This window comes from Pogona vitticeps, chromosome 3, assembly GCF_051106095.1.
Source record: "Pogona vitticeps strain Pit_001003342236 chromosome 3, PviZW2.1, whole genome shotgun sequence".
Taxonomy (NCBI): domain Eukaryota; kingdom Metazoa; phylum Chordata; class Lepidosauria; order Squamata; family Agamidae; genus Pogona; species Pogona vitticeps.
Genome location: NC_135785.1, coordinates 1,968,182 through 1,976,255, shown reverse-complemented (window position 1 = coordinate 1,976,255; position 8,074 = coordinate 1,968,182).

Genomic DNA, 8,074 nt, shown 5'->3' with positions numbered 1-8,074 from the left:
AGAGAAAATGCCCACAGCTGTGTGACCCACTTTTGCTGGGCTCCCCACCTAGCCTGGAGGGCATCTTGCGCATGTTGATGCTTCAGAAACTGAAGCTGAGCGCTAGCTTTACCTGTGTGACACATAATTTCCTGGATTCAGTCCAGGATCGATTGATTACGACCTTAATTAGAGCAGCAGCATGCGGGAAGTTCCCGGACTCTGGATGCACCATGACGTGCAAACCGGATGGTTCTGGTCATGACGATCTCTTCTGTCTCTGAGCATGGTGGAGAGGCCTTGTGGAAGAGCTTTAAGACGGCTTTGGCTACCGATGGTTCACGGCTCCCCGGTACACTCTCCCAGGCAGTGACCAGTGATGAGTTTGAAAATCATAGGAGTGGAACTGCAGCTATCCCTAATGCAATTTTTGCCCCACCCAGTATTTGCCTGGTGCTAAAATTGGAAGAAATGGTTTTGAGGGCCTTATTATTCCCTCCGGATTGTATACAGATGAAGAAAAGTTTAGAATTATCATTCCCCCAGGGAGTTTGTATGGGCGAACTGAGTTTTGAACCCAACGGTCTCCTGAATCCTAGTCGGGAACTCTAGCCACTCAACCCCATTGGCTTGGATTTAAAAGGTGTGTGTGTGTGTGTTTTTACACATTGACCGAATAAAGTTGGCCGTTTGCGTCCCTTTCCCCCTGCACCGAAGAACGTTCCCACCCCTGCTCTGAAAACGGAGGCAAACCCCCCTGTGGTCCTCCTGTTCCTCTTTTCTCTTTAGACACCACTTCCTTTTCTTGGGTTAACCAGGAATAAACGCTGTTGGAGCACATGTGGCTTCCTTCTGTGTAGACGAATATTATCTTGTCATCAGCTACTCTTATATTCTTCTTCTTCTACTACTACTTTTGAGGCAAAGAAATGGGGAGGTGGAATTGTGAGGAGGAGATGACCAAGAAAACTAGAAAAAGATATTCTAAATTTCGATTTTCTTCAAAAGATGCATGGGGCTGGGGAAACAGCCCTCTGTTGGGTCTCCATATCATTGGGGGGGCGGCGGGAGGGAACAGCCGTTCCAAGGGAGGCAAGAAAGCTGTGAGGAAAAGGGACCTTTGGCCTTGCTCCCCCTCAAAGGGGCCACAGTCTTGCTTTGGAAAAACGGACCAGTCAGTCATTGAACTTAAAAAACAGAAGAATCAGAATTAGAGGTGGGCACGAACCGAACCACGAACCAGAAAAACCGATGATTCGGGTGGGTTTGCAGTTTGGTTTGCAACTCAGTTCAGGGAATCCTATTTTGCCAAAGCAAAATGAAGCGCCAAACTTCCTTCCTTGTGGTTCTTTGTTTGGCTTTTGCCAAAAGGGAGGCCTGCCTGTCGCCTTCCCGTGGCCGCCATTGCCGATGCCCCCCCCGGCTCCTGCCGCCTCCACCACGTTGGTTGCTGCCGCCACCATCGCCGGAGACCGCCGGTCCATCCCTGAAAGGGAAACCGACCTGCCGGCTCTGAGGATGGGAAGAGTGGCAGTGGAGGAGGAGGAGGAGGAGGAGGCGGTGGCGGCAGGACCAGGCAGGGAGGCGACAGGGAGGCGGCCACCCCCCTCCAGCAGGACACTGAAAAATGAACTGCAAACCATTTCGTTTTTCTGGGGGTGGTTGGCAATGGTTCATGGTTCATGGGCAGCCATGAATCGTCATGAACCGCTGGTTTTCTGGTTCGTGCCCATCTCTAATCGGAATTACTCAATGTACCTCTACAAAGTTCTGTAGCTGGACGGGACGTGTTTGTCAAGTATTCTGGGTTAGAGGCACCCGTACTAATCACTCAGCCACACTCCCCCGGATTTCCTGGTGTGGGGAAAATCCAGGCGGGCCAAATCTGCTGATGGCTGGGGGAGCTCATCCAGTACCCTCTCACTCAGGCAGGGCAGTCCTTCTGGGGAATGACCAAAAACCAAAAACCATGAGGAGGTTCTGCGCAACGTGGAGAATTGTGTGAAGTCACCTGGGATGGGGAGGGTATGATCTTGAGCAGAGACTTTTTGGGAAAGCGAGGAGGATGAGCCAGCTGTTGCAGACTGTTCTGGAAGGAGAGGAGAAGAATCTGGGGTGCAGCCGAGCCCTGCCTTCCTCCAGCCACCCACGGCTCCGGCAGCTGCTGGAAAAGGAGGAAAGCTTTGCCAAGCCGGTCAAACCGGTCTGGAAGCTGCTGGCGCCTGACCCCAGGGGAGCCGAGCAGCAGCGTGCGCTCTCTCTGCGCAGGCGTGTGCATGTGCTCCCCTGCACACGGGCACCTACATTGCCCTGGTGTAAGGAAAAGTCTGAGCAGCGAGGCTCTGCCAGAGGAGAGCCAGAAAATCACTGTGAATGAGCAGCGTTGGGAATCCACGCCCCGTCCCTTGTCGGCAGGATGCCAAAGATGAACCCCAAACGGAGGCCTGGCCTTCCAGGTCTGGAGCATCCCATTCCCCAAGCTTTCAGGGCTCAGAAAGGAACCCTAATTCCCGATTCTAACAGTCAAAGGCCAAAGGCTGGGCTTGGTCCTCTCTTTGGGCATATCTCAGGCTGCCTTGAACCCAAAGCGGAGGCAGCGAGGCTGCTGGCTTGCTAAGTCAGCTTCCCAGAAGCTGTGTGTGAAGTGGGTGGGTTGGGTTGGCGGCCTTCTTTTCCCGGCCCTTTTCCTGCCTTCTTGCCAAAAAAGGTCCCGGGAAGGGCTGGGGAGAAGATGCGCCTCTCCTCGGCGGTTGCAACACCCACAGATCTGCACTCGCTGCAGGTGGCTGTTCTGACATGTTCCTCACCCGGCCAAGCTGGCCGCTCCTTGAGGCCCCTTGGTGTTATCTTTGAACTCTGGCGCTGCATTCCCCAATCCCCACCGGCCGTGCTGAGGCTTGCCTGCGTGCCAGCGCAGGGGCTAAGGTCGAGAGAAGTGGGAGGCCCAGGAAAAGCAGAGATGGGGATGCCGGGCTGTGGAAGGAGAGAAGAACAGGGGAGGCCGCCGGCCGGCCAGTTGCAGCCGGGGCTCCGGCCGACCGACCGAGAGAGGCAGCTGCTTCTAAGAGCGGCTCCTGCTTTTCATCCAGTTTTTCAAGGGAGAAATTAGCATTCTCCTCTACAAAAAAAGAGGAGTGGAGGCCACCTGGAGTTGAAAATACACAGACTGAGCCCAAGATAATAAGGGTCCAAGCTGCTCTGCCTCCCCACCTGTCGGAAGGCATAAGAAAGTTTCTAGTCAGGTGGCAAGCACTTTCCCAGCTTGTCTTTGGATTCCTGAACAGGGAGAAAGCCATGATCTGTTGATCTGATTAAACCTATAATTTTTCCTCCTACGGATGCCTCAGAGTGAGTTCTTGAGATGGGATGTGCTGGTTCATGAGAAAGGAGTGGACTAATCTGGAGAACTTGAAGCTATTCTGCTCTCTGAATCCCTACACTTCTGCCCAGTTTTGTGACACTGAGGTGAAAAGCAGGCATCCTATTGAGTGTTGCTAAGTGGCTGGAAGGGAACCAGCCTGGCCTGTTCTTGCATTTGTTCCTGGTGACTGGCTGTGTAGAAACCATCACGACAATACTAGGGCTGCGTTGACAGAAGGATGGTGTGGCCGTCTAGTCTGACACCCGCCCACCCCTGGATATAGGAAGCCGCTGGAGCGTTCTCACACAGCTCTCCGAAGGAAGACCCTTGAGGAGGAGGGTCGTCACAGCCCACCGGGAAGGTGGTTCCAGTCCAAGGGAGGGTAAGGCTGGCTGAGCTCTGAGCGAGAGCTGAGGTAGGATCTGGAGATGATGACAGAAAGACTACCTTACCCATGACCCACAAGGTGGACAGCCAGCAGCCCAAGAGATCACATCAGTTGGCACAAAATTGCATGTGCTGATTTATACGTCAAGATGCAACATTAGACCTTTTAGACTGATCTTCCTCATGTTGCATTTATAATTTAAGAAGAGGAGGAAAGCGTAGCCAGGGGTCGTCTTGCTGCGGCTCACGGAGGATGATGGGCCCCTTCAGGATCCCCCAATTCTTCTTGTGGTCCTTTATCTTGAAATCAGGTTTGGACCGGACAGGCATTTCCAAGGAAGATTCAGAAGTGCATTACCCATCCCTTCCACTAGGGGCGCCCTGGGACAGTGCAGCTAGCCCAAGGCCACCCAGGCTGGTTTTATTCCCAGGAAGCCCAGCCGGGAATCGAACTCCCAGCTTCTGGCTCCACAGCCAGAGACCCAACTCATCTGAGCTATCCAGCCAGCTACATTTCATAAAGTGGGGGTGTAATCCCTAAAAATCCATGCTACATTAATTTTTTGTTAATTATCCAGAAAATGGACCACATGTGGAATGGAAGGAGGGGAATCTTGGATGTGAACTGCCTGATACTGCATCATCATGTCGGCGTTCCTCTTCTTCCATTTTGTTCAGATTTACCTGTCTACAAAAAATCGGGAAACTGCTGCAGCGCTAGGGCACTGCAATTTAACTTCAGATAGAAAGAGCCAGCCCGTCACTAGAAGGGCCGTCTCTAATCCCTCTGAAGTCTAACTTTCCTGGGAGGAAACAGACATGATCCACCGCCTGTCAGCACAGCTGAAACCAGATTAGTGCGGGGACCTATGTGAGATTCAGGAAATGGGTCTGCAGTGGGCGAGATCGGCTTTCAAAGGAATCCCACCCTCACGCCCTGGGGATGAATCACAACACAAAGCCAGCCAGCTTGCAAAGGAGTGGAGGTGGGAGAAGTTAAAGAATTTCTTCTTCCATCCTTATCTATAACATCCATTTCTGGCCTCGAGCACAAAAAGGCTGCCTCAGTCATGTATCTCCGATAGGACACCCCACTGCGCTTGAATGGCAGGGGCTACCTCTCGTGTCCGTTTCTGGCCCTTTGGGACTTCACGGGGCAGATTTCCTGAACCCACCCAAAGGCTTGCTGCCCAGAACATAGAGTCTCGCTGGAGCTACTGGCGTTCCTTGTTCCCGAGATCCACAGAGATGGTGGAAAGGGGTGAGCTGCCCCATCCTCCGAGCTTAATTGCAGGATGATGCAGGAGATGATGGGGATGAGAAACCCGGCATTAGCATGTGGCAGAGGCCCGGAATGCTCACGGCCAACCGGTTGGACCAGGCTGCCTGCATTCCCCATGACTTACTCCCCTTCTTTTCCGAAGCACCATCCGAAAATAACATCGGGGACTGCGGTTACGTTTGTGCAAGTTTGGCCAGCTCTGTCTTTGGGCGGTTGCACACTTCAAACGGATTGGAAGACGCTCCCTGCTGGAAGAGCAATCCACTCCAAAGCTGAGCTAAAAGATCAAGAACCCTCCTTGAGGTGGCCCGTCATCCCCTCTGAACAGGACCGTGACAGGAGATTCGGCAGGCAGTGCACAGGCCACCTGCGCAGAGTCTCAGCGTTTGTGAACATCACAGCATGGGTGTGTGTGAGTGAGCAGGTGCGTGTTTTCAGAGTCTGGCCCTCGACTGCCCTGCAAGATTGCTATGAGCAGTTCTACTTCCTTGTGCTTCCCGTTTTCCTGTTAGGATAAGGATGAGGCGCTGAGTACAAAGGAGACCGCCCATTACAGTCAAGTGGCATTCACTTCCTTGTGTGAGTTCACACACATGTCCTAGAAAACTGCTGTGGTTGTTCCAGGCGGCTTCTGGTTGTGTGCCTTCATGACCCTCCAAAGACCCTTTCAAGGCTCAGCGCTGGGCCTCCTTTACTAAGCCAACCCACCTCCTCCTCCTCAGTTCTCTGCTCCTTTTCTGCTGTCTTCCATTTTTCCCAGCACTATTGAAGAGAAAAGCATACTAAGAGCTAGAAATAATGGGTGGTTCTACCCTCCCCCCGGGTTTGCATGCCAAAGTTAATGATCTTAGCTAGGTTTGAGAAACAGGAAAATAAAGAGTTACTTACGTAAAGCATAATTTTTAGAAAGTAACTTTGTGCTCTCAGACCAGCCAGCAGCTTCTTTGAATCTCATCCGTTCGAGTTTGTTCAACTGGTCCTTCGTTTGTTGGCCCCTGGTCCTTACACCTGAAGTTTTGAACTACTCAACATGTCTGATCGTCACAGAAAACAAAGCTGCTGCTGCCCGATCTTCTTTTAAAGCCACCTAAGCCACATCTTGTGGAAGTAAATTCCACAAACGAGTTAGGTGTTTTGCAAACATGTGTTGCTGAGCTGTCCCTGTTGACTAGCAATCGCTTCCAGTGGGTGACCCTGAGTTGAGTAAGGAAGAAGACCCCGGTTTGTTCCAGCAGGGGCCTGACTTGAACAGCGTCCAGCCTTCCACAGTGGCCACCCAGATCCCCCAGGAAGCCCACAGTCAAGCAACAAGTACCATTGCGCCCTCCCGTGCTTGTTTTCCCAGAGAAGAGTATTAGGAAGAATGTTCCTTCTGACATTGGAGGTCATCTTTAGCCACCAGTAGGAGCAGCTGCTGAAAAACCATGTCTTCAATGATCGTTTAAAACTTCCCAGGCTGGGCAAATTTCAGGTGGGAGACCATTCCAAAGACAAGGGGCCACTGGCAGGTTCAGTATACTCAACCACCCTGCCTAGGAAGAACGTGTGTACAATGGGCGGATCTCGTTGGAAGCAGGCATTCTGCCAGGTATCGAGGTCCCAAACCATTTTGGGCTTTGTAAGTCATCCTCCTTCTCCTCACCTCGAAGCTGGCACAGAAACAAACAGGTCACCAGTACAAGGTGGCCAGAGTGGGGGAGATGTGATAGTATTACTTCACCCCACCTGGCCACATGTTCTGGACCTGCTAAAGTTTCTTTTACAGCCTCAAGGGAAGCCCCATGTAGAGAGCATTACAGTAGTCTAATTTCGAGATGACCAGTGCATGAACCAGCATGGTGAGGGACCCGCTGTCAAGGCAGGGCAATCCACTAAGATGGAAGAAGGCAGAACGGACCACAGACGCTACCTGGGATTCCATGGATGGCGCTGGGTTGAGAAGATTGCCCAGACTGTGAAGTAGCCCCCCCCAAATGAGAGGGAGCTCCCCAATCCTGAGACACTAGGGGTGCCGACCTGCAGGATTCCTATCTTGCCCGGGCTCAGTCTATTATTCCTCATCCATCCCAGCACGGCGTCCAGGCAACGCTCAAGGGATGGAACAGCATCCTCTGTGGAGGGATGGAAGGAGAGATGGAGGTGGGCGTCATCCACGTATCGGTGAGACAAAGCTCCAAAACTCCTGATGACCTCCCCCAGCTGCCTCATAGAGATATTAAACAACATTGAGGAGATGATTGAACCCTGTGGGACTCCATAATTGAGAGTCCAAGGGGTGGACCTCATCTCCCTGAGCTGTACTCTCTGAGGACGGCCCTCCAGGAAGGACCGGAGCCAGGACAAGGCCAGGACTCTGATTCCTTAACCCCGAGAGCCTCCCCAGGATACGGTGGTCAGTGGTCTTGAAGGCCGCTGAGCGATTGAGGAGGACCAGCAAGGACATTTGGCCCGTGTCCATCTCTCTCAAGAGGTCATCTTGCAGCGTGACCCATGCCATCTCTGTGCCATGGCATGGCCTGAACCCAGACTGGAATGGGTCAAGGCGGGCATCGGTCTCCTCCAGGGGTGCCCTGCAGCTGGTCAGCCCTCACTCTCTCCACGACCTTGCTAAGAGAAGGCACGTTGGCGACAGGTCTATTATTGTTCATGTCATCCACGGCCAAGAGATGCCAAGGGTTCAAGGTTACCCTCTGGGAGAGAACCAGGTCAATGATGGTGGGTTCCTAAAGTCTGGGATGATGAGAAAATGAACACAAAGGGGATATAAGAGGGTTTGAATTTTTAAGCCCATTTTCAACTTTGGCGTTTAGGAGAGAACCAGACAAAATTATAACTATGCACAGGGCGTGCTGCTTATGGACCGCTCCACAGCGCTTAAAGTGGTCTCTGGGCGGTTTAGAACTTAATGATGCCGGCTACACATTGCCGGCCCCCCCACCCCCACCAATGAGCCGGTCACTCCATTCACCGACCTCAGAAAGATAAAAGGCTGTGTGAACCTCGAGATGGCGACCAGGGATTGAAACCAGGGATCGTGAGCAAAGTTTTGGCTGCAGCGCTGCAGT